The sequence below is a fragment of the Enhydra lutris genome, unplaced genomic scaffold, assembly GCF_002288905.1.
Source record: "Enhydra lutris kenyoni isolate GAN:26980312 unplaced genomic scaffold, ASM228890v2 scaffoldscaffold1, whole genome shotgun sequence".
Classification (NCBI taxonomy): Eukaryota; Metazoa; Chordata; class Mammalia; order Carnivora; family Mustelidae; genus Enhydra; species Enhydra lutris.
This window is the reverse complement of record NW_019154085.1, coordinates 28,315,680-28,339,107: the sequence shown is the minus strand read 5'-3', so window position 1 is coordinate 28,339,107 and position 23,428 is coordinate 28,315,680. Positions and strand designations below refer to the sequence as shown.

The 23,428-nt window shown below is 49.7% G+C and overlaps 1 protein-coding gene across 1 annotated transcript in view; it reads left to right on the top strand.

Annotated features, from left to right (window-relative positions):
* Positions 1 to 2,477: 2,477 nt before the first annotated feature.
* LOC111149091 (tensin 1) overlaps positions 2,478 to 23,428 on the top strand; it is a 164,815-nt gene continuing 143,864 nt past the window's right edge. Inside the window, exon 1 of the mRNA XM_022506325.1 lies at positions 2,478 to 2,507. The gene's annotated coding sequence lies outside the window, so the exon portion shown is untranslated. The remainder of the gene's footprint in view (positions 2,508 to 23,428) is intronic.

The following is a 23,428-nucleotide window of genomic DNA, read 5'->3' as shown; positions in this document are numbered from 1 at the left end:
ATGAGACAGGCATGCTCCCTGCCCTCATAGGTCTAGTGTAGGGAGGTAGACTTATTCATAGGCGAGCAGTAGTTACCCATGTTGACTTCAGACTGTGAACTGTATTAACAAGGAAATTATCAGGGTCTTGCCGAGAAAGAATATGGGAGGTGCCTAATGTCATTTAGGTGGTCAGGAAAAGGCTCTTGGAGTTGATGGATGGCTTTCAGTGGACTCTAGAAGGAGAAGAAGGATTTGGCTTGGTGAGCAATGGACAGACAGCTGGGGTGAAAAAGAATGGTCCAGGCAGCCAGAACAGCAAGTGCAAAGGCCCTGAGGTAGGAAAGGGTTTGGCGCATTCTGTGAACTGTCAGATACTTGAAGTTGGAGTCCCAGAGGTCATTGTGCTGTTTGTATCTTGACTGGGGTCAGTAGGCCCAGAGTGGACACTTAGGGAATGTTTTTTTGATGGATCATGAAATGTTGGGGGCAGGCAGGGTATGGCTCAAGGGAAAGCTGAGAGTGGGGTGGGAATGATTAAATGGGGGAACACAAACTCCAGGGGAGATCTTCAGTCAGGTCCAACTCCTTAATCATTTATTAAGCTTCTACTGTGGACCAGGTATTGTGTAGTGAGAGAAAGAGAGAGAGAGAGAGAGACAGGTCCTTCCTCTGAAGGAGCCCACAGTTATAGGGACCAAGGCGGTGGGGGAAACGTGCTCTGTGTGGTGATACCTGCAAGGAGGTAGGGAACAGAGGAGGGGCCCAGGACTTATTCCAGGTGGGTTGGGATTTGATCAGCAGAGGAAGGGGAAAGGTCCTTCTGTTTGGAGGTAGTGGCCCAGTGGGGCGCCTGCCTGGCTGGAAGGGCCAGCTCAAGCCACATGGCCTGAGGCTTTCTCAATTCCACATTCCAAGGCCAGGAAAGAAGGCATGGGGGTGGGGCTGGGGTGTCTGGAGGGGAATTGCCATCCTCAGAGGTAGTGGGGGTGGGGTGGGGTAAGGCAAGAGAGAAGCAGAAAGGCTATACAGATCGGCATGATTTGATTTGGGTGGCCAGGGGTGCGTATGTCCTGGTGTGGTCAGGGGTGCAGAAGTCCCTGAGCTGGCCTGGGTGGCTGGTGGGGTTAGGAAAGGCTTGCTCAGCAACAACTGAGTCACAGGCCTGAGCTGGGGCCAGGACTAGGTTCTGGGAGAACAAGGTCCCAGGCAGGGCCAGTGGCCAAGGTCACATCCCAGACTTTCACTCCTACAGACCAATCAGAAGCCTTAGTATGGACAGCCCTTTTTTGGCAGCTCTGGGCCTTCATCTATGCCTCAGTCTCCCCCTTTTGCATTCTGCTGAGAATCAGGTTGGCTCAAAGCCAGAAAGTGGTTGGACGAACTGTAGATCCAAGAGGCCATGGCAGCGGGCTGTGGCCCAGGGCTGTGCTTGCCAAGGATTTGGGGTTGGGGCTGCTCTCCCCGGCCTCCCTGACTCCTACCACCACCTCCCGCCCCTGCCCCATCTCAGCAGCTAACAAGGTCAAGTCAGTGCAGAAGCTCAGCTCAGGAGACCCCTCACCCCATCGTGAGACCTGGTGGGAGGGGACCACCAAACTCCAGGGTGGAGGGCCCTGGGGGTGGGGCAGGCAGGGCTGGGACATTCCAGACTGAGGGAACCCCATAGGAAATTTGATTCCAGCTTCTGGTGGTGGGAGGGCAGAGTTAAGTCTGCTGTGTGTGTTTCACATGATGCACAAGGAGTTTGTGAGCCTGCGTAAGGCTCATCTATCTGTGTGTCCGTGTCCAATGCCTGTGTCGCGCTGTATGTTGGGGGTGTCCTGTGAAAGTGTGTGTGCTGGTGCCCCTGAGTCAGAGGTTTCCCTGCGGCATGAGTGTGAGTGTGTGTGAGGCTATGTGTGTATATATATGTGTATGTGTACATGTCTGGCCGAGTGCACGGGGATAGTGGTTATTGGTGAGTGTGCATGTGTGTGTGCACCCGTCTTCTCCTGGACCGTAAATCGGGTGTGTGCGTCTCTCTCTGGGGGAGAGTCAGCGATCACGGTTCCTGGGGTGCCGGCTGCCTGCCTGCCTGGTGTGTATGTAATGGGAGAACCCCCCCCCCCCCCCCCCCCCCCCCGCCGTATTCCTTGGCGCGGCTGCCACGGGGCCTGGGTTCCGGCCACCTCTGCCCCTGGCACAGATCCAGCAGGGCAGTAGGTTCTCCCCCACCCCTCCCCCCTCCCCGCGCCCGCCCCCCGGGGGCTCTGGCAATGGGGGCTCGGCGCCTCCGCGGCCCGCGGGTCCGCAGTCGCGGGCGTTCCCGCCCCGCAGGCCCCGGGGAGCTGCGGCAGCCGCCCCCCTCAGCCCCCTCCTCCCTCCGTTCCTCCTTCCCTCCTTCCCTCCCGAGAGCGGAGTGCGGGCGGGGGTGGGAGGAGATTTCGCCCAAGTTTCCATTTCATACCTCGCGGCTAAACTTTCTTTCTGTGTCTCGCCCTCTCGCAGTCTGCAGCTTCTCCTGTCATCGGAAATGCCAGGCCAAGGTAAGTGGCCGCGGGCCGGCAGGCTCGGCGGGGGGCTCGGGGACGGGACTGGCTCGGGTCCGGGACGGGAGCAGGGGCGCAGGCGGGCCGGGGGCGGTGCCCGGGTCGTCCCCTGCCCTGCTCTTTGTTTATGCAAAGCTTCGGGCCGGGAGCGGGCTGGGCTCGGGTCAAGGTGAAGGCGAGGCCCGGGGGTGGGGGGCTGCGGTGCCGGGTCTGAGCAGCTCCTTAAGGTGGCTGGCGGGGACCAAGCTCCAAGGGAGGGGACTTTGAAAGTATTTCCCTTAGTTGGGGGAGGGGGCGCTGGTTCGGGGAATGAAGGAGGAGGGGGATGCATTTCATTTATCCCGTGGGCGGCACAGAACCCTGGTTGGCCCAATTCAGGCAGTCTGGAAAAACTTGGGATGGGGGCCACAGCCAAAGGAGGCCAATGGCAGGAAAATGGGATAGGTGGGGAAGTGGGGATGAGGTCGGAGGTCAGGCTTTCCCTGGGCACAGAACCTCTTGCGAGATCATCTCACTCTTGTTATTGGCCAGGTGGCACTTTGGTCCTCAGTTTCCCCATCGGTGTTTCAAGGCTAGCCTAGGTGAGAGAAGGAAACTGAGGCAAGAAGGCTAGAGGGTTGGCCTGGCTGGCTTGGAGCCCTGCTGCATCCTCTCAGGCCTGGACAGAGGAGTGATGGGTCAGGAGCGGGCTTCTTAGAGTGCTGGGTTATGATGGCTTATCTGGGAGGGCGGCTGTTCTGTCACATGGGCCCAGCTTTCTGGAGGTGGAAATGCTGGGCCTTACCTGTCCGTCTGCGCAGCCCGCCATGATGGCTTATCTTCCCCTGCCCTTGCAGCCCACCTTTGCTGTTCACCCCAGATCTTTCTGGAAGGAGTTCAGTGAATGGAAGGAGGAGGGAGGAAGTTTCAAAAGTATGCACAGGGCAGTGGAGACTCAGTATCTGGTTCATCTCATCCTTTGCTTCATTATTTGCCGAATGACCTTGGGCCAGTCATGCAACCTCTGTGAGCCTGTTTCATCCTCAAGGGGATGGGAATAAGAAGAGGTTATTATGAGGATGAAATGGGTAATGGGTGTGAAAGTGCCCAGGTCAGTGCCTGACGTAAGGTAGGTGCTCCAGAATGGAGTAACTGGTCATTATCATCAACCCGTCACTCCAAGCGCCAAGGATTATTGTAGAGAAGGGTGCTCATGGAGTGGACAGATCTTCCAGGTAATCCATTTCCTCCCGGGTGGCCTTGCTCAAGCAAAATCCTTGGTCTTGCTGGGGCCGTCTCCCCATCAGTAAACTCCAGGTAGGAGTGCCCTCCTAGCAGAAGTGCAAAGGGCCTGGCTCACAATGGGCACACCTGGAGAGCTGCCCCTCCCATCGCCTTCTGCTTTTCTGCTTCTGGAAGCCTTGTCTCCCTTGGTGGGGGCGGGCAGTGAGTTTCTGCTTCTCCCTCCATCTGCCTCACTGTTCTCTTCATCCAGAGCAGAGCTTCTCCACCCTTTAAGCCCAGAGGCTGTGCCTTCTTGCTCCTCCCCTGTCTACTCCCTTTCTCTCTTCCTTTCTGCACCTGCTTCTCTTAATAACAATGAATGTTTGTACAGCGCTTTGGGCTTTAGAAAGCACTTCAGTGCATTATCTGACTTTATTCTTTTAATCCCATCATGGCGTAAAACAGGCTGAAAGATCTCATTGTTTTATGAATAAGGAAACTGAGGCACCCAAAGGCCCAATGACTTTCCCAAGGTCTCATGGTGTAACTCCTCACCATCTTTGTCCCTGGGCCTTGGTGCTTCCTTCTAAAGATCCCATCTTGCTGACGTTCCTTAATCTTTCCCTGCCCCTCCCCCTTGGCTTTCTGTCTCTTGCCGCAGCAGATGCCTTTAGACAGGATGAGGGAATGAACACACTAGCAGTGAAGGGTCTGAGTCTGGTTGAATGGGGGCTGAGATGCCAGAGGGATGCCAGAAATGATTTCTGGGGGCATAACCTGCCTGGCAATTCTTGGAAATGCTGGGGACTCAGAATCCCCCAGGCTGTAGGTTGTAGCAAAATTCTGCTCTGCCTAGCCCTGGAGGACAGCCCAGAGGGTAGAGGTGGACTGGCAGGGCATGGCCAGACAGACAGAAAGAGCCTTTTAGAGGATTTTCCTCTATAGGAAATGGGATGCACTGGTGGTGTGCACTCCACCCAGCTGGCAAGTCTTTCCCCTAAAACCACAGATCTTACTACTGCCCTGCCTTTTCCTCCTGCCGGGAAGGGCGGTGGGAGCCCCAGCACACACAGCAGAGCTCTGTCCTCTGGATTTTATAACCAGATCAACTTGGAGGTCATCTCATCCATCCCCTTACCTCTAGACAGGGCTCATTACACAAATGCTTACTGAGCTCTTTCCAAGGGCCAGGCAGTGTTCATAAGACAGATAAGGCATTTGCCCTCATGGGATTGACATTCTCCTGGGGGAGACAGACAATAAGTAGGATAAACATGCTATGAAGGAAATGAAGTAAAGCAGTATATTAGAGAGTGATTAGGCTAATGTGACCCAGGAAGACTTTTCAGAGGAAGGATCCCATGAGGTGAGACCCAAATGTTGATGTTCCTTGGTGACCTGGAAGTTGGAAGAGCAAGTGCAAAGGCCCTGAGGTGAGATGAGCTTATCAAATGCTTGAAAGAAGGTCATGTCACTGGAGAATAGTGAGCCCTGGAGCGTTTTGAGCACATAGGACATGATCGGATCTCTGTTTTGAGAAGGCTGCTCTGGACTTGAGCAGGCACAGGGTAGGCTAGGGAGATGGGCCAGCAGGGTTGCTGACATCGTCCAGGTGGGGGAGGCTGGTGGCTCAGTCCATGGTGCTTGCCGGAAAGGTAGTGAAAAGGCGCCAGATCTGGGATACATTCTGAGGTAGAGCCCAGAACTTGGCTGATGAATGAGATGTTGGGTGTGTGAGAGAGAATGGGCCCAGGGATGACTCCAAGGTTTTTGGCTAGAGTCACTGTGTGCACGTGGTTCTATTTACCGAGATAGATGGAGTGTGTAAGAAATTTCTAGGGAAGAAGGTGCCAAGATTTCTGCTTTGCTTGATTTCTTATTTCACAGCTCTTTTCCCACATGCTGGGGATTTCTTGCATATGTGTGTTCTCTCCTGTCCTCTCAAACTCAGCCTGCACTGGTCACCCCTCTGGAGAGTGGGTAGTTCTGGATGCCTTAATATGCTACCTTCCAGAGTGTTCTTGCAACATGAACCACGATCTGATCTGAGAGGGGCTGTATTATTTACACAGCAATAGGTGTAACAATCTCCCCCCAAAGTTAGTAGCGGAAAGCAGCCACAAGCATTTAGTATCCCATGCAGTTTCCATTGGTGAGAAATTTGGGAGTGGCTTGGCTTGCTGGTTCTGGGGATCTCTCGTGGGGCGGCACTCAAGATGTCAGCTGGGGCTGTGGTCATCTGAAGGCCTGACTGGGGCTGGAGGAGCTGCTTCCAAGTGGTTCATTCATGTGGCTATCGAGTTGGCGTGGGCTGTTGGCAGGAGGTCCTAGTTTCTTGCCCCATGGTGCTCTCCATGGGGCTGCTTGAGTGTCCTTACAACATGGTGGCTGGCTTCCTTAAAGTGGGTGGTTCAAGAGAGAGCAACGTGGTGGCCACAATGTCTTTTTGTCCTCGCCTTGGAAGACAAATACTGTTATGTTTACAGAATCCTGTTTGTTGTCTAGGTCATCGTCATTGACTATGGGAGGGACCTATGTAAAGACATGATTACTTGGAGGCAGGAATCAATGGAGGGGCTACCTCGGAGGCCAACTTCACGGATGCTCAGAGAGAGGGCGAGGTTGACCTGGCTCCTGGGAGGGTGGTCCTTGGCAGTGTTGAGAAGGGCAGAGAGGTAGGAATCAAACCTGTCCCTCTACCCCTGCTGCCTTCCAGCTCTGTGACCTATGTTGTAGAGAAATAAATGCACACCAGCACACAGTAGGCGCCTTCCTCCTTTCTTGAACCACAGGTGAAGACTGGAAGGGATCTCAGAAATTCAATGCCCAGTTCTTGCCACTGGGACCTGCTTGAGAGAAATGCTCCCTGCTGCTGAGCAGGGGCCCCTGAGTAGATATGAAGTACCTGTTTAATTGCGCAAAGCAGGGCTGAGAGTTAGCCTGTACCCTCAGCTTCTAGAATAGTCCCTGACTCATAGTAGGGGTTCCGATGAAGGAGTAAAGGAGTGGAATAAAGGAATGTTGAGGAACAAGAGGTTCCTATTTAGAGAGAGACAGAGGAGTGGGGCGAGGGAGGGCTTGAGAGCGGGAGAGAAGGAGCAGCAAAATCATTTCGTAATATCCTTCCAAATAGCCCTCTGACCTTCTGACGGAGATTCACACTCCACATACGTTTAGTCATTTACATTTTCTAGCGGGAATATAACTCACGTACCGTCAAGTACACACGTCAGTAAGCTGATACCTGTATATGAACCAGATCAAGATCTAGAACATTTCCAGCGCCCGAAAGTGCCCTTTTGCACCCCTCCAAGACAGTATCCCCTAAAGGAAATTTCTAGTTTTACTTCTGCCATCGCAGATTAGTTTTGCCTCTCTTTGAACTTCTTATAAATTGAATCATACAGTACATTTACTCTTTTTTTTTAAAAAAATGATTTATTTGTTTTAGAGAGAGAGAGAAAGAGTACGGAGAGGAAAGGGAGAGGGAGTCTTAAGCTGACTCCATGTTGAGTGCGGAGCCTGACATGGGGCTCGATCCCACGACCCTGAGATCATGAGCTGGGCTGAAACCAAGCATCAGATGCTCAACCGACGGCGCCACCCAGATGCCCCTGTTGACGCTTCTGCCTGGCTTCATTCACTCAACAGTCTGTCCTTGCATATTACAGTGGTTCATTCTTTTTGATTGCTGTGTTGTATTCCAGCCTGTGAACAAACCACAGTTTGTTTATCCATCCCACTGTTGATTGCTATTTGGGTTATTTGCAGTTTGGGGCTATTCTGAACAGACGTGACTAGGAACTTTTAATCATCTCTGTTGACAGAGAACTTTGTAATACACAAACATCTTCATTCACCTTCTCAGTTCTGTGAGGTGGGCTGGGCTCATGGCAGCCCTGTTTTATAGATCCAAAACTGGGGCCTGGGGAGGGTAGCCGACTTGGCTAAGGACCAGAGGCTTTCTACGTGATTCTGGCACTGCCCTAATCCATGGGTGGGGAGCAGGTGAGAAGGGAAGACAGTGAGACAGACAGAGAGAGGGCTGGTTTGGGCACTGGAGAGTCACCCCAGTGGATGGAAATGCCACCCTCCAGTTCCCGACTCTGAATCCCTTGAAAGAGGCAGTTCCGAGCCTAATTAGTCCCCATCCCTCTGTCTCATGGGGTCCTTACCTGTCCCCAGTTGCTTCTCTCCTGTTGAGGGTTAAAATGGATGGTCCAGGATTTGTCTTCCACTTCATTCCAGCATACCCACAGTGTGTATATACACGGCAGATTTTCTTCCGTTTTGTGTTTCTTCTCGCTCCCCCGCTCTAGGATTCCACAGCCTCCAGGTGCATTTTATCAAACTAGCTAACTCTCATCTGTTTATCTATTATTTTAAAGGGAACTTGTAAATTTAGAGTTGTCTTAGATTTACAGAAAAGTTGCAAAGATGATCTGAGGAGTACCCATGTAGCCCACACCGTTTCCCTAAACCCTAATATGTTTTTGAGAAATGCTTTTCTTGCTCCTGATTTGCCCCTTGTTTAAAATAGTAGTCCCAGATGAAAAATGCTGCTCCTTCCAGCAGAATGCTCATTCTAGGTCAGATGTGAATGAAAGGAAGGTACCAGGCGACTGCTGGGCAAGCAAACTGTCCCCGCCTCAGCCTCTAGGCGGCTTCTACTCACCTCCTGTTTTTCTCTTTCTCCTTCCCTCTTCCCAGACCTTGGCTCTTCCCTGTCCCGAGCACCAGCAATGACTTGGTCTCCTCTCCTGTACCAGAGGGGTTTAAATCTCATCCTTTAAGCTTGAAAGGAAAGGAAATCCTATAATGAACCCCCGCCTTTCAGTCTTACGACACACCACCTTTCCCGCTCTCTCATAAACACACCTGCTTGTGTTTCCTTCGTGGTTGTGCTGGAGGCTTGGGGTCATATGCTCCGGGTTATAGCTGGACTGGGGGAGGCTCGCAGCCCCAGGACCCATCCGTTGTTCTTTGGCCTTGAAGGCAGAGTATTGCATTTAAATCCCGAGTGCATCCCTAATTGGTTGTGTGACCTTGGGCAAGTTCCTTAACCTCTCTGTGCTCCAGTTCCCTCATACGACGGGGATGAGAGTAGGACCTATCTCGTAGGGCTCTCGGGAGCCCTGAGAGTGATGACCCAACTATATGCCACGTTCTAGATCAAGTGGTGAAAAAGTTGCCAATATTTATTATTTTGAATTCTTCCTGCCTTCTAAATCCTGGAAGGTGGGGAAAATCTGAGTGACCAACACAGGGCAAAGTGTGGACTTGGCAAGATACTTGCTTCTGTGTTTCTCCTCTTCTGTCCATTATCAAGAAGGCACGAGGAAATACGATGTGTCTTTTGCTTGTTTGCTTGCCTCAGGGCTCCTGAGATTATAGCAGTGGTTCCAAAGACTTTATCTATACAGGAGAGTCACCCAGGGCGGTAATGATGCCTGGGGTCCTTCTCCCCACAGTCGGATTTAGTTGCTTTGGGGCAAGATCAGGCATTGGGAATTTTAAAAGTGGCAACCAGCACTGGGAGTGTAAAATGGTACAACCATTCCAGAAAGCAGTTTGACCATTCCTTATGAAGTTACACACACACTTACTGCCTGACCCAGCAAAGCCGTTCTGAGGTATTTACCAGAGAGAAATGGAAACATGCCTGCAAAATACATGAATTTTCATAGCAGCTTTATGCACAATAACCCCAAACTGGAAAAAAACAAATATTCAACAACAGATGAGTGGAGAAATATGTGATATTATGGGCCAGTTGAAAATGACCAAGTGATGAAAAGCAACGAACAGTTGTTACACATGGCGTTGTGAGTGAATGTTGACAATACTGCTGAGGGAAGGAAGCCAGACACAGAAGCGCATGCTAGATGATTCCATTTTTCTGAAGTTCTTGAAAGTTGGAAGCCATGATGGCAAAAAGCGGATTAGTAGTTTTCTGGAACTGGGGTGGTGGGAAGCTTGCCAGAGGGTGTGTGGGAAATTTTTTGGGTGATAGAAATGTTCTTTATCTTGATGGTGGTGATAGTTATGCAGATGTATACATCTGTCCAACTCCTTGGACTATATCCTTAAAAGGGTAGCATTTATTGTATTTAAATTCTCTCTTGATAAAGTTGATTTAACGAAAACCTTGCCAGGTAAGTCCCCTTGGCAGCCAAGTTTGAGAACCACTGGTCTACAGTTTCTGAAGACCCGTCTCCATCATTTCTCTTTTGGTCTGGCACTGACCATCCGTGTCAGAATCTTTTCGTCCCCTTGAAAAGAAACCTGTACTTGATAGCTATTGCTACTCAGTCCTTCCATCCTTTCCCCCCACCTCTGCCCCAGTCCTGGGCAACCAGTGATTTACTTTCCATCCCAACATATTTCCCTGTTCTGGAGATTTCATATGAATAGAATAATAGAAATGTATGGCTTTCGTGATTGGCTTCTTTCGCTTAGCGTCATGTTTTTAAGACACATCCTTTTCGTGGCTGAATAATATTCCATCACGAGAGTCTACCACATTTTGTTTTACCATGCATCAATGGGTGGACATTTGGGTTGTTTCCATCTTCAATTATCATGAACAACGCTGTCATGAATATTCATGTCCAAGTCTTTCTGTGACTGTATGTTTTCATTTCTCCTGGATGCCTTGAAAAACACAGGTGTGAACTGCACAGGTTCCCTTTATACACAGATTTTTACAGGATGGCAAATGTATTTTCTCTTCCTTATGAGGTTTTTGTTAACATTTTCTTTCCTCTAGCTTACTTTATTGTAAAACTACAGTATGTAACATATGCCATGTAAAATATGTGTCAATTTCAATGAAAAAAAAAATGTGTTAACTGACTTGATGTTATCTGTGAGGTTTCTCAGTCAACAGTAGGTTATTAGTAGTTAAGTTTTGGGGGATTCAAAAGTTAAATGGGGATTTTCACTGCTCAGATTGTTGGTGCCCCTAACCCCTTGTTCAAGGGCCAATTGTATGTGCCTAGGAGTGGAATTGCAGGGTCATACGGTAATTCTGCTTAACTTTTGGAGGAACTGCTAGATTGTTTTTCAAAGTAGCTTCTATTAGTTTTCTACGTCTGCTGTAACAAAGTATTACAAACTCGTGACTTTAAACAACAGAAATTTATGGTCTTACATTTCTGGGGGCTGGAAGTCCCAAATCAAGGTGTTGGCAGGGCCATGCTCCTCTAATAGGTGTGGAGGAGATCCTTTCTTGCTCTCTCTAGTGCCTGGGGGTTTGCTGGTGATCAGTGGTACTTCTCGTCTTAAAGCAGCATCTCCCCAGTCTTCTGTCTTCGTGTGGTATTTTCCCTATATGTCTTCGCATTGTCTTCCCTCTGTGTCTGCCAGTCTCCAGTCTCCAGTAACCAGGCATGCTGGATTAGGGCTCACAACAAGCAACTCATTCTAACTTGATTATCTCTGTAAAGAACCTACTTCCGCATAAGGGCATGCTCTCAGATGCTGGGGATTGGGACCTCAACATATCTTTTTAGAGGGACACAGTCCAGCCCATGCATGACATAGCTGCACCATTTTACATCCTCACCAGCGATGGGGGAAGGTTATGATTTCTCCCCATCCTCGTCGCAGCTTATCTGACTTTTTTTTTTTTTTTAAAGATTTTATTTATTTATTTGACAGACAGAGATCACAAGCAGGCAGAGAGGCAGGCAGAGAGAGGAGGAAGCAGGCTCCCTGCCGAGCAGAGAGCCCGATTCGGGGCTCGATCCCAGAACCCTGAGATCATGACCTGAGTGGAAGGCAGCGGCCCAACCCGCTGAGCCACCCAGGCGCCCCTTATCTGACTTTTTGATTCTAGCCATCCTAGTGGATAGGAAGTGACCTCTTCTCGTGGTTTTGCTTTGATTTCCCTGACGACTAGTGATGCTGAGTATCTTCTCATGCGTTTATTAGTCATTAGTGTATCTTTGGAGAAATGGCTGTTCAGATTCTTTGCCCACTTAAAAAATTGCGTTGTCTTTGTTATTGAGTTGTAAGTTTTGTTTTTATGTTCATGATACAGGTCCCTTATCAGATATGATTTGAGGTATTTTTTTCCTATTCTGTGGGTTGTCCTTTCACTTTGTAACACAAAAGTGCAAAATTTTGATACAGTCTGTTTTATATATATATATAATGACTTTTGCTTTTGGTGTCATACCTAAGAATTCATTGCCAAATCCAAGGTCATGAAGATTTGACCCTACGTTTTTGTCGAAAAATTTAATAGTATTGGCTCTTGCAGTTAGGTCTTTCATCCATTGTGAGTTATTTTTAAAAAATATTTTATTTATTTATTAGAGAGAGAGAGAGAGAGATCATGGGTGAGTGTGTGAGCGGGGAGTTGGGTGGGGTAGACAGGGGTGGTGAGGGAGACGGAGAAGCAGACTCTTTGCTGCTCAGGAAGCCAGATGTGAGGCTTGATCCTAGGACTCTGAGATCATGACACGAGCCAAAGGCCGACACTTAACCCACTGAGCCACCCAGACACCCCGAGTTAATTTTTATATAGGGTATGAGGTAAGCGCCCAACTGCATTCCTTTGTATGTGGCTAACCAGTCATCCCAAAACCATTTGTTGAAGAGGCTATTCTTTCCCTACTGAATGATCTTGGCAACCCTGTCAAAAAATCAATTGACTATGGGTGTGTGGGTTTATTTCTGGATTTGATTCTATTTCATTGATACATATGGCTATCCTTATGCTAGTAGCACACTATTCTGATTACTGTTGCTTCATAGTAAGTATTAAAATTGGGAAGTGTGAGTCTTCTTTTTGAAGATTGCTTGGGCTGTTCTGGGTCCCTGAGTTTTAGGATCAGCCTCTCAATTTCTACAAAGCAACCTGCTGGGATTCTAATAGGGATTGCATTGAATTTAATCTATCCATCTGGGGAGTATTACTATTTTAACGATATTGAGTCTTCCGAGCCATGAGCGTGGGATGTCTTTCCATTTATTTAGAACTTCTTCAATTTCTTTCAACACGGTTTTGTAGTTTTCAGAGTATGTTTTGTAAAATGTATTTTGTAAAATGTATCCTAAGTATTTTATTCTTTTCAATGGAAGAAATGGAATTTCTTTAAAGGGAATTTTTTTTTTAAAGATTTTATTTATTTATCAGAGAGAGAGAGGGAGAGAGAGCGAGCACAGGCAGACAGAATGGCAGGCAGAGGCAGAGGGAGAATCAGGCTCCCTGCCAAGCAAGGAGCCCGATGTGGGACTTGATCCCAGGACGCCGGGATCACGACCTGAGCCGAAGGCAGCTGCTTAACCAACTGAGCCACCCAGGCGTCCCAAAGGGAATTGTTTTCTTAATTTGATTTTCAGATGGCTGTATAGAAATACATGTACAGTGTGTAGAAATACAACAGATTTTTTAAAAAAATTTATTTATTTGACAGAGAGATCACAAGTAGGCAGAGAGACAGGCAGAGAGAAGAAGAAGCAGGCTCACCGCTGAGCAGGGAGCCCGATGTGGGGCTTGATCCCAGGACCCCGGGATCATGACCTAAGCCGAAGGCAGAGGCTTTAACCCACTGAGCCACCCTGGCGCCCCCAACACAACAGATTTTTGAACACTGGAGATTTATCCTGCAACCTGATGAATTCATTAGTTCTAATAGTTTTTATTTTTTATTTTATTTATTTATTTTTATTAACATATGATGCATTAACTGAGGGTTGCTGGGGGGAGAGGGCTAGGGAGAGGGTGGTTGGGTTATGGACATTGGGGAAGGTATGTGCTATGGTGAGTGCTGTGAAGTGTGTAAACCTGGCGTTTCACAGACCTGTACCCCTGGGGCTAATAATACATTATATGTTAATAAAAAAATAAAAGATAAAAAAAATTTGATGCACTATTTGCTTCAGGGGAGTTCTAATAGTTTTTAAGTGAATTATTTAGGGTTTTCAATATATGAGGTCATGTAATCTGTGGATAGAGGTGCTTTCGCTCCTTCCTTTCCATTCTGGATGTTTTTGATTTCTTATCTTCTTCATCCCCCCAGTTTGCTGGCTAGAACCTCCCATACTGTGTGGATCAGAAGTAGCAAGAGCAGAAATCTTAATCTCATTCTTGGCTTTATTCACTGTTAAGCATGATGATGACTGTGGGTTTTTTTTGTGATACCCTTTGTTAGGGGCATTTCCTTCTATTTTTAGTTCATTGAGTGTTTTTTATAAATCAGGAGATATTACTGGATTTTGTCAAAATCTTTTTCTGCATCTATTGAGGTGATCAGTGGTTTTGTTTTTTCTATTCCTTTGATATGGATTGTATTAAGGAATTTAATTATGGAATGGGATTACTCTAGTTGATTTTCAGGTGTGAAAACAGCCCTGCATTCCTGGGGCAAATCCCATTTGGTCATGGTGTATAATTATTATGAAATGTAGCTGGCTTTATTTTTTAGTGTGTAGTTGAAGGTTTTTGCATCTTTGTTCATAACAGATATTGGTTTTTCGTTTACTTTCTCTTATAATGTCTTTGTCTGGTTTTGGCATCAAGGTAATACTGGCCTCACAGAATGAATTAGAGAGTGTTTGCCCCTTTTCCAACTTTTGGAAGAGTTTGGGAAGAATTAATATTGATTCTTCTTTAAATGTTTGGTAGAATTCACATGTGAAACAGTTTGAGTCTGGGCTTTTTTTTTTTTTTTTTGTGGGCAGTTTTTGATTGTGAGATCAATCTCTTTACTTGTTAGGGGTCTCTTCAGGTTTTCTGTTTCCTCTTCAGTCAGTTTTGGAAGTTTATGTCTTTTCTAAAATATGATTTTATTTATTTATATATGAAAGAGAGAGAGAGAGGGAAGAGCAAAGGGAGAGGGAGAGAGAATCCCAAGCAGACTCCATGCTGAGCGTGGAGTCAATGTGGGTCTCCATCTCATGACCCTGAGATCATGACCTGAGCTGAGATTAAGAATCAGACGCTTGGGGCGCCTGGGTGGCTCAGTGGGTTAAAGCCCCTGCCTTCGGCTCAGGTCATGATCCCGGGGTCCTGGGATCGAGCCCCGCATCGGGCTCTCTGCTCCGTGGGGAGCCTGCTTCCTCCTCTCTCTCTGCCTGCCTCTCTGCCTACTTGTGATCTCTCTCTGTCAAATTTAAAAAAAAAAAAAAAAAAGAATCAGACGCTTAACCGACTGAGCTACACAGACGCCTCAGGACATTTATGTCTTTTTAGGAATTTGTCCATTTCCTCTTGGCTATCTAATTTATTGGCATATGATTGTAGTCTTCCTTCACGATTCTTTTTATTTCCATGAGGTCGGCAGGAACATCTCCATTTCTGATTCTAGTACTTTGGGTCTTCTCTCTTTTGTTCTTGGTCGGTCTACCTAAATGCTTGTCAACTTTGTTGGCTTTTTCAAGGACCCTACTTTTTTCCTCTTAGTTTTACGGGATTCTTCATTGCAATCACTCTGTGGCCACTGTTTCTTGAGTGTCCTCTGCGTGGCGGCTATGTGACACTTGACTCCTTTCATCCTTGAGAAAACACATCTAAAGCAGATGTCGTTGGATGCACTGTTGAATGAGAACACCGAGGTCAAACTCTGGGAAGTTGGGGCTCCCAAGCCTGATGACTTTTCCCTGCAGCGGGGCCCACCCCATTCTGCTTTTGGCCTCTATCATCTGCTGGTGAGGCTTGTTTTCCGATTTCTAAGGGGGAAGAACCATGGGTCACTCTTCCCTCACATCACCTGTCAGTGGGTCCCACATCACCTGGTGAGCCCGTTAAGCATGTTCTTGCCACCCTCGGCTTTGGTTCAGTGAGCCTGGACTCAGGTCCAAGGATATGTAGTACTACGTAACGTCCCCAAAGATTCTGATGCTGGGGTTCCCTGACAGCACCCGAGTAACCCGTGTTTGCCCTGGATACTCCTCAGCTTTCCCGGGTTTACGTTCCCCAGGAAGCCACTGGTTCCTCTGGTCTCTGTGTTCTGGCTTCCACTTTCCCCCTGGGTTGCGGGTCAAGGATAACGTAGGTCTTGGGAGGGAAGCTGTTTCCTTGCTGTGTTATAAAAATTTGCAAGAAGTTGTACATTTTTATACCCCTGCCCATCCCTGCTCCATCTTCCTAAAGTTCTCTCTGAGGTAATAGCGTGTAGGACCTTCAGGAGTTAATAAGTGAGCTTGGGGCATGTGTCCTAGCAGTGAGTACGCACACGCACACACATACACACCCCGGCGGGGAGGGGGCGAGGCGGGGAGGGCTGGGGGGGGGCGGGGGGAGAAAGTGACACTGAGCTTCTCATTTTCCTGGAATGTGGCTCCCCAAAGGTCTCATAGTTTGCAGTGTTTCTGACTCTGGGGCTGTGTAAACATCCCATAGGGGATTGCTGCCTTTGAGGGAACAGAGGACTTTGAAAGGGGGAGGGTGCGAGCCCAGAGCAGGGAGAGGGGACGAATGGGAGTTGGAGACTTGGAGCCAGAGAGGGGGAAGGGAGAGGGAAACCCTAGGGTCCTGTTGAGACAGGACGTGTGGTGAAATATGTGGGAGGGAACAGAGGCCAGCAGTTTCCCACTGAAAGTGTGAGAGATCTGGTAAGGCCTGGGGTCCATGGTGTGGCACAGATGGGGAAGATTGTCCATGCTGCGGGAGGGAACAGGGTGACTTCTAGATCCCTGGCCCATACCAGCCTCCTCCACTGCTTCCAGCTTTTAGCATGAGGGTTTACAGTCTCTGCTGGAGCCGGCTAGGCAGAGAGGGTGAGGGAGAAGTGGGCTCCCCACTCCTGGGGCACGGTGAGCCCCTCCCTCCTGGGGTCCTGAGCTGCCTTCCCAGAACCCAGCATTCTTTCCTGCATGGCTCTCCCTAGCAGCCAAGACTGTCTTAAACTTCTGAGCCTCCCGGGCCACTGACCTCGAGCAGTTTCCAGAGCCTGCCTGTCCCAAGAGGGGACGCTGGGGAGTTGGAGCTCCTCTGGCCTTGGGGTCAGGTAGATCTTGACTCTGCCATTTATGTGAGCTGTGTCATATCAGACAAGTCATTCAACCTCCGAAATCTGCTTTCCTCATCAATATAGAACTGGTGACATTGATATCGGCCAACCTTGCAAGGTCGATGTGAGGATTAGAGAAAATGGATTTGGTAAGATCCTGACATGTGATAGGCTCTTTCTCAATACATGGTAACTCATATGTTATTCTGTTATTCTGAGACCCAAGGATAACAGACAGCCAAGTGCCCCAGAAATCTACCGGCCTGCAGGTCTGGCCAGCTCCGCCACAATGACAATGGCCCACACTCCCTCCCCCTCCCCCACATTGGTTCCTCTGCCCGGGGTCACCTGCTGGCCCCCCTTTCCTGTGCCCTGCTTTGCCCTGCCTCTGAGGCCCCACCCCCTCTTCTCTGAGGGTTCTGGTCTCTGGCTGATGAGTGACTTGGTCATTTGTCCCCTGTAGCTGGCAAGCAGGCTGGGATGTTCGTGGGGGGCCATTAGGAAGAGAGGGATATGTATGTCCTGAGGCAGAAGAAAGCTCTGAGTGAGTCACAGATTAACCCCCTGGCCAGCTTCCACCTGCTGGGTCTGGGCACCCAAGCGAGGGTGTCCAGAGGTGTCTGGGTTCAAACTGGGTTCTGTTGAAGGAAGCCGGGGAGGAAGGTCACTCGTGGGTCATACGTGATTGGAAGAACAGCAGAAAGGCTCCAGTGCCCTCTCCTGCGCTAGGAAGAGCACACTGGCTTGAATTCCACCACGAGTGCCTGGCTTACAAAGATTCCCTATCCTGGCATGGACAGGAGCCATTTCATCTAATCCTCACAATAACACGAAAAGGTAGGCATTACGGTAATCCCCTAGGGCCCAGAGGAGGAGACAGGCTGGGATGGTTGAGCCGCCTGCTCACCCAGCTGGGAAGGTGGTGGGACTGGGGCCCAGGAATAGAATCCAGACTTACGGAGAGCCTCGAGGAGAGAGTCTGACCTGTACACGGTAGAGTGAGAAACCTGATCCGTTTCTGAGTTTTCTTCTTCAACACACTTTTTGTGATGGGCTTCTGATCTGTCCCTGCCTTGTCACATAAGGGTTAAATGAGTGAATGCATAGACAGTGCTCAGAGCTGTCATGAATCCCAGCATTTTGTGTTATTGTCACTGCCTTGGGAGTGGGGTCCCAGACAGAGGCTGCTGGGTTGGGTGGAGGGAATTCTGTATGACAAAGCCAGCTTTAATCTTCAGGGAAGACAATGAGTATGGTCCCCCCTGGACCAGGACGTCTGGTGAGATGGTAAGCTCTTAGCAGCCATCTTGTGTTGTGCAGATAGACTGGGGGTAGTCAAGGTCTCTTTTGTTTTTGAGGTTTGGGAGCTTGGGAGTCTGAGCTGGATTTGTTCCCTGCTTCCCTTGTTTATAGAGGAGTGACTTGGGGTCATTTACTGCAGATTCTCAGTTTCCTCATCTATAAACTGAGGTCATAAAGACCTTCCTGCAGGATTATAATGGGGTGAAATTAGTCAATATGGAGTGTGCTTTCAGCTCCTGGTGCTTAGTGGCCTGTGACCCGTGACATCTATGGTGGTGGTGGTGGTGTCATGGTCGTTAGCCAGGTCTGGCTCTCTCTGGGGAGGGTCCCAGAGCTGGGAGGCCCATATACTCTGTGTCTCCTTATCCAGAGGTCAGATCTGTGTGCTGTATGCACCCTGAGCAGCCTGCCTTCTTCCTTCTCTCATCTGAGCATCCCTCCTCTGATTCGTTGAGGCATCTGGAGCCTTCCCACATCGAATCCCTCTTTCCTCCCAAAGACCTAATTCTTTAACTGCCTTCCGGCTCTCATTCTGACCCTTAATCTGTGTCTTCTTTAGAACTCACTTAAAAAAAGTTTTTTTTTTTTTTTAAATGATTTTAAACTCACGGAAGGTTTGCCAAAATAGTTCAGAGTTCCCATATGCCCTTCATTCAGCTTCCCCAAATGTTGACAGCTTTACAGATCTATTGCGTAATGATCGAAACCAGGAAATTAACACTGATGGGATGCTGTTACTAATCCACAGATCTTAGCAGAGTTCTCTGGTTTTTTCCAGCACCGCCCCTTTCTGGATCCCAGACCCACGTCAGGATCCCACATTGCATTTAGCTGTCTGCCGGCTTTGCCTCCACCCCGCCGGGACAGTTCGGCAGTCCCTCTCTTCTCTCATGACTTGGGCACTTTTGAAGAATACGTGTCCGATATTTCTTAGACTGTCTCTTAGTTTGAGTTTATTTGAGTCTATGTTTCCATCACTCCTTCTACATGGATAGATAGAATCCAACTGTTCTTTCACATTCTACTGTCCCTATTCAGCCCACTGTCTCTGAGCCCTTATTGTTTTATTCAGTTATTTATTTATGTCGGTATGATACCTGGATATTCACTTAAAAAAAAAAGTTGTAACCCAATGCTATTATTATTATTATTATTATCATTTGGTTGAACTGACCCTGCCACGGCCATTGGAAGTTTACGTTGATAGGAGTCACGTTTTTTGACATCTTATTTGCATCCAGGGTTCTCCCCAGAGGCGACTAGTAGGAGGTATACACAGACGTATCTCTTTATAGTGCGCTTTGCCGGGATTGCCTTTTTCATCCCCCCCCCCCGCCCCATTGGAGGTTTAAGACTTCAGTGGGGAAAGTAGCTGCAGACGTGGTGGAAATGGCAGGAGAACTAGGGTTCGCCACGGAGCCTGAAGATGTACGGGCCTGGCTGCCAGCTCGTGATCAAACTTGAGTGGGCGGGGAGTTGCTTCTTGTGGCCGAACAAACAAAGCGGTTTCTCGAGAGGGCGTCTGTTCCCGGTGAAGATGCCGTGGGGATGTTGGAAAGGCCCCGAGGATTCAGAATCGTGCACACACTTAGTGGACAAAGCAGAGAGCAGTTTGAGAGGATTGGCTCCAGTGATAAAAGAAGTCATGCTGTGGGTAGATGCTCTCAGACAGTGTCAGAGGAATGGTCCGTGAAAGGAAGAGTCCATCGCCGTGGCTAACGTTATTGTCTTATTTTGCGAAATTGCCACGGCCTCGCCAGACTTTGGCAGCCCCCGCTCCGATAGGTCAGCTGCCATCAGCACGGAGGCAAGACCCTGCCCAGGGCGGAAAGGTGACTTGCTGAAAGCTCAGGTGACGATTAGCCTTTTTTAGCCATTAAGTATTTTTTAACTTGTGTAAATTTTTAGACATAATGCCTTTGCACACTTACTAGATTATAGTCTAGTGTAAACATAACTTTTACCTTTGATATGCACTGGGAAACCAAAAAAGTCATCTGACGGGCTTTACTGGGGCAGTTGGCTCTAGTATGGTAGTCTAGAATTGAACTTGCATCATCTCTGAGCTATGCTGGTGTGTATATTATGAGACTTTATTTGAAGGCAGTGGCTCACGCGACAGCGGAGATTGGCCGGTGTGGGATCTCTAGGGCAGGCCAGTGGTCTAGGTCAGATAGAAGCTGGTGTTGCTGCCTGGAGGCAGAATTTCTTCTCTGGGAAGCCTTAGTTTTGGTTCTTTGCACCTTCAGTTGATGGGAGGAGGCCTGTCCTCATGATGGAGAGCGATCTCCTTTACTCAAGGTCAAGTGATTGTAGATGTTAACTGTCCTCAGACAACATCCAGATTGTGTTTGGTTAAATCACTGGGTACTGTGGCTGAGACAAGGTGACACAGACGGACATCACATCCACCCATTCTGCAGGAAGCATGATAGTCACTTAGCTTCTCATTTGTCAAGGTAGGTAGAGGGATGGAGAATACAGGGGCCCCACCAGGCTGATCTGGTATGGAAGTCTGCGCTTCTGGTCTGGGCCTGGTAGTCTGCAGATTTGATCTTTGACTCTTGCCCTCTGTGAGATTTGAGCAGATCCCTCCTTTCCTCTGTAAAATGCAAGAGTCATTTTTGTTCTCAGGGGGCTGGGGGGGATCAGAGGAAGGATTTTGAATATCTCCTCAGAAGCCTTAGTGGGAACACGCCCTCCACGGGGCTTGGCTTCTGTTGCCTTCTGGGACGTGTGGCCAGTCTTCTGGGGACACACGGGGTACCTTCCCTTCTGGGAGAGGAGACGTTGGCAGCCATGGTCTGTCTGGTGACTGATCGCTATGGGAGACAGTAATCAGAGTCATCAAAGTGGGCTAGCCACAGAGCACAGGCAGGAGTTGTGGCTATGAGGGGTGTGTGTGTGTGTGTGTGTGTGTGTGTGTGTGTTGTGAGAGAGAGAGAGAGAGAGAGAGAGAGGAAGAAATACCCTGTTAGGGCCTTGGGTCACTTGCCTTCCTTCTTTCCATAAGGGGAAACTGAGGCCCAGGGTGGTTCTAGCTCCACTAGAGGAGTGGGCATGACCCCAATCACTGAGGGGACCCAGAAAATTTTCCTGGTCTTGGTGGAGGACAGTCTAGGAGGAGACAGGTTGAAATGGCAGTTGGAGTGAGTTGGGTTCATTCCGGGGGGGGCTGTCTTCTGAGGGTGGGGAGCCAGGAAAGGGGCACCAGGGGAGCGAAGGAGCAGCTGGGGCCCCTTGATTGGAATGTCAGGAATAGAAGTGGCTGTATTTGGCCAGGGGAGGGCCGAGCTGCCCTGACCTGGCCAGTGTGTCTGTAGGGGGCAGGAGGGTGCATCTCAGCTAGCCTTGCACTGACCTGGAAAGCCAGGGCAGGCCAACCAAGCCTCCTTAAGACCATAGCCTTTCTCACACTGACACCCCCCTGCCCCCCTCCCAGGCGGCCACCCCCATGAGTGGCCTCTGGGGTACGGAGGAGACCTAGGAGTTGGGGACTGGTGTCAGTGAGCGTCCTTGGGCAGTGAGCCTGACCAGACCCAGCCTTAGTTTCCTTGACTGTCTGATGAGGATGACGAGATCTAGCTTGCTGGGTTGTTGTGAGGATCTTTGGGAATGGGGCCCGCGGTGAGGTGGGTGTCCAGTTCCTGGCTGAGGCAGTGACTGGGAGCCACCTCTGTGTGCACCTGGCTCTCCTCCTGTCCCCCACTCACAGAGTGAGTTATCGGAGGGGCCCAGGGTCGGGGGGTCTCCCAGGACACCAGCAAAGGCATAGTTTTCTCCCCCTCGGGAGTCCTCCCGCTCCTCCCAGCAGCTGCTTCTCCTCCTCCCCCTCTCTGATCTCCACCACCCCCCTCTCCCCCCACACGTGAGGATGATAAACACTCTGCCAGCTCCTAATAGGGCCTGACCTCAGCGGCGAGGCATCTCCCCTCGCCCCCCGCCCTCCCAGCCGCCAGCCGCATTCCTGGAGAGGATGGGGTTGGGCTGCTCTCCCCTCTCAGCCTCCTTTGTCCTGTGGGCTACTGCCCACCCTAAGGCTTCCTCTGGTCCAGGCTCCTTGAGGCCTTGAGGGCCAAAGGGCCCCACTGTGGCTCTCAGACAGGATATTTAAGGATAATAATCGCCGTGATTATCAATGATCAAGCAATTAGACGCCAGGTTCCGCACTAAGCACATTACATGGATCATGTCAGTGAATTCTCGAAACAGCCCCACGAGGAAGTGATTATTGTTATTATTATTCCAGTCGTGGCTGGACGGGCAGGGGAAGGTGGGAAGGCCAGAGAAATAGGACAGAGAACAAGCTGCTTGCCCAGCCTCACTCAGCGAATGAATGGAGCCAGACCCCTATGTTGCTGATAACACGGGACCCCCTCCCCACAACCAGCGTTAGGCAGCTCGTCCAAGCCAGGCCCCAGGCTCCAGCCCCAAGAGCAGATGCAAGAATGGAGTGAGACTTGCTTAGGAGTCTGGGCACCCCTGGGGCATCTCTGCTGCCCAGAAAGATGGATGGGAATCTCCTGGGTGCCCAGGGCTTTATAGAAGCTTTGTGTCCCTCAAGCGTTCCTTCCCCTGTTTCCTAGCTTTGCCAAGTTTGAACCCTGGGGAGGCAGATAGACTTGCCAAGGGCACTACCTTAACCCCTTTGTCCTTGGGTGTGGTCCAGGTTCTGGTGCACAATGAAAGGATTCTTTTATTTCTATTTCCCCCATGAACCTCACATTTGGAGAAATTACAAGCATTTCTCCATTTTTGTTAGTCAAACACATTTTGGGTACCAACTAGAGACTTCCAGGAGGCATGGAATGACCTACGTTCCCGTGCTGAGTGGGTGTAATTCCAGCTCAAAGCTCAGAAGTGCGTTTTGAAACGTTGACCAAGGCTCCCAGCCTTCCATCTCTACCTTCCAGTCCCCCCAGCTGTTTGACCTTCCTGCAGGTTGCTGTAGTCCCTTTCCTGTCTGCCACCTTTGGGTAGCAACTCTGTGGACACCCAAGGCGATGGTGCAGCCTGGGGCCTATGGGCCCGCCTCTCCCTTCCTTCCCTCCCATAGTGCCTGTTCTTCTTGTCTTCCTTCCCAACTCTTTTAACACTATAGATCTGTGCTGGACCTTAGGCTCCGGCTGGGCTGGTTACCTGGCTGCCTTCTTGGTTCAGCTTCAAGCCTGGGTGTCAGAGAGATGGGGGCTCAAATCCTGACTCTGCCATGCACTGGCCTTGGGGCTCTGAGAAAGTCCCCTCTTCTCTCAGAGTCACACTTTCCCCATCTGTAAAATGGGTATGATGTTGTCTACCTTGGAGGGCTGTGTAGGGATCAGGGATGGGAGACTGTGCAAGTACAGAGACAGGGAGTTGCCCTTGGTGGACAGCAGCCACTGTTCCCCACTGCGGTCCCTGCACTCCAGCGGCTCACGGGCATCACCCGGTCCAGCCTCTGTGGTGGTGTCT